At 47.5% G+C, this 2,942-nt stretch overlaps 1 non-coding gene across 1 annotated transcript; it reads left to right on the top strand.

The window, feature by feature from the left end:
- The first annotated feature begins 2,618 nt into the window (after positions 1-2,618).
- TRNAQ-CUG (transfer RNA glutamine (anticodon CUG)) lies at positions 2,619-2,691 on the top strand. The gene has a single exon. It is a non-coding gene; the product is annotated as a tRNA-Gln (tRNA).
- Positions 2,692-2,942: the final 251 nt, after the last annotated feature.

Here is a 2,942-nt window from a genome sequence, read left to right on the forward strand (position 1 = left end):
AGGTGGCACAGACGGAATTTGAACCCGGATGGTCGGGTGCTAGCACCTATGCTTCGAATCTCTGCACTGCATGACCCCTAAGTCCACCTGAACCCTTGATAAAGAGCCTGCACACTTCCCAGGTACTGTTTTGGGCGAAGCAGAAATTATTGCTGTGTGCTGCAACCACATGCTTCTTCATAAATAACTGAAGAAGTAGCCGGTCGCCCGCTGAGATGAGGTCTTGCTTATGTGCACAGCCCAGGCGGTAATGCTCTTACGGCCGAACTGGCCATTATCCCCACCACTGTACCCTTTTTTAGGCCTTTCTTTCCCTCCTCAGGTGAAGTCTTTTCTGGGTCCTGTCGTCTCTGAAGGTTGCTGCCCCAAGGCCACACCTTTCTTCCGTACGAGACTGCCCCACACAACACATCTCTGTGTGAAAGGTGGCACAAAAGAGGTCTGGAAAAGAAGCGGCTTCAAATGTTCTATTGCAGCGTTCTGGCCAAAGGGCTAATTGGCATTTTTATTCCGAAGGGGGGAAAATTGCCTAATAGCAAGAATCAGCGAGCACTCCCACGCCAAACTGTTCATTCCCGTTTCAGCTCAGAGGCCTCGCTCGGGCGGGGGAGCCGGCTCCTGTTTGCGCCGCGTTTCGTGTGCTAGAGTTAGGCCGACGCGGTTGAAATGTCGCGTAGAGGCCAGTGAAAATCACTAAGCAGTTCCATCTTGGTTTTTTTTGTTCCATCTTTTTATGTCGAGATATTTTATGCCACCAACAGTACATGCAGTTAAACCTCAAACTCCCATCACCTGCCTACATTAAGCGCAGAAAATGGGGCCGAGGTTTTTGCCGAGTCTTCTGCACGTATATTTGCTGTAATCTGACCAGATGATTTGAGAGTTTTAGGCGTCACTGAAAAATTGGGTGATTTTTCTGAGCTGAGTGCAAGGCGGATGGCGGCGATTTCTACCTTAACTCATCCAGTGAACGAGCTGCGAGTCGAATCTCTCAGGAGCAGAGAGCGGGAGGGGTAGAGGTGGAGGTGAATGAGAGTAAATGGAGCGAGGCTGTTAGTGGCACAGATTCACCTCTGGCACCTTGGGGAAAAACGGACTTTTTGACACAAATGTCAAGTTGTCTGTTTAATTTGATTCTTTTCTAAAGGATGGGAGTAAAGAGAAGGTATGTCCCTGCAGGTAATTTCCTTTCATGATGTGTCATCCTGTAGCCCTGGCCCAGCCACGGGCCTCCGAAATGCGAGGCCTAAGATGAAGGTTCCAGCGGGTTAGAGGATGACAAAGCCACGTGGGTTGCGGATGAGGTTATGTCCTTAGCATGTGTCGTGACTTAAGACAGACATCGTCTTCGTACGTTGTCATTCATCGAATTGCGCGGCCCTAGATTTACACGGTTCTACATTCATGCTGTTCCTTCCACTTGAAAGGCACGACCTCACCTATTTTCCTCCCCATTTTCCATGTCCAAATGCTACCTCTTCTTCAAATCACAGTTCAAACCCACACGACAGTGGATTCTGCAAGTTGGTAACCACCTCTTTCTCTTTCTTGCGGCCCTGGAATGTGTTACTTGTATCTCTGTCGAGATGCTGGCCACTCTTTACTCTGTCACCCTTGTGGGGCAGGCTGCTGTGTTCACTGCTACGGCCATAAGCTCCTTATCCTTCACCCTGCCTGCACAGGGCTTGGTTCAAAGGATGGGCCCAATGTGTGTGTTGAACAAATGAATGAATGAATGAATTTCAGGCTGAAGAAATAGGCCTACGTGCTTGATATCGACACCATGCTGAGTTACCCCCAGCCACCCATCAGGAAGACGCCGAATACCTCCCAGACTTGACTGCGCTGAGCAGAGGGCGGTTGGAAGCTTCAGCAAGATTCCTTCCCTGTTGGCATAACCTGGGGTTTTCCGCTCTATTGCCCTACACTGCCTGGCCCTTCGGAGCTCAGGGTCTCCTGTGAAGAAGAGTGCTTTCACAGAAAACAAGAAATGCCCCCACCAGAGGCATTTCTTCAGTGCCAGTTAGTTACACATGGTGCTACGCGAGGGTCTCTGACAAAAGGGTCACGTAGACCCAGCTTCTGCTGCCCGAACACCGCGTTGATGCAAACACATGCACCAATGAGAGAATTAAGCCACCTAGCTGACATACGGGTTTATAGTGTGGATGTTAGGTTGGTGAATGCCTGGGAGAAGTTGGGAGAAGACTCGGGGAAGCAAGTTATGGATCTTGCATCCAAGTGCAGGTACTGGATTCTGTTTCATTTCTCACAGGTTCTGCCTTCTTCCTCTTCTCACCGAAGAAAGCACTTTACTAGTGCTGGCATCCTATGAGTGTGGCTTCCCTACAACCCTGGCCCTGGGAGAGAATGAACATTCACTGTCTAGGGTTAAGAGAAATGGGTGCAGACCAAAACATAACGTCTTGGGATTTGTCAGACGGGAACTTTTGCTTTAAAAATGGAGATCTTTAGGGGCGCCTGCCTGGCTCAGTGGGAGGAGCCTGCAACTCTTGATCTCAGTGGCATGAGCTGAGCCCCACGTGGGGTGTGGAGATCACATAAATAAATAAAACATTAAAGGAAATGAAAAAGTAACGATGGAGATCTTTGGGCGCACCTGGCTGGCTCAGTCGGTAGAGCGTGGGACTCTGGATCTCAGGGTTGTGAGTTCAAGCCCCATGTTGGATATAGAGTCACTTAAAAATAAAATCTCCATTTTTAAATATTATTTTTTAAAATAATGACTGCTTTACTTTGCGTAATCCAAAATTATCTGTATAAATATGATATGATTGAATTTTATAAGCACCAACTTTTTGATATTTTAAGAGAATTAAAATTGAACAGATCTCAGATTTCCGTCTTAAGCTGCCCCACTTAGTTATAAAGAATAGCAATTTTGTTATTCTTTGTAACTAATGTTTTCATTATTATTTTTT

Source organism: Panthera pardus, unplaced genomic scaffold (genome assembly GCF_024362965.1).
Source record: "Panthera pardus isolate Hobbes unplaced genomic scaffold, ASM2436296v1 HiC_scaffold_27, whole genome shotgun sequence".
In the NCBI taxonomy this organism is placed as follows: Eukaryota; Metazoa; Chordata; class Mammalia; order Carnivora; family Felidae; genus Panthera; species Panthera pardus.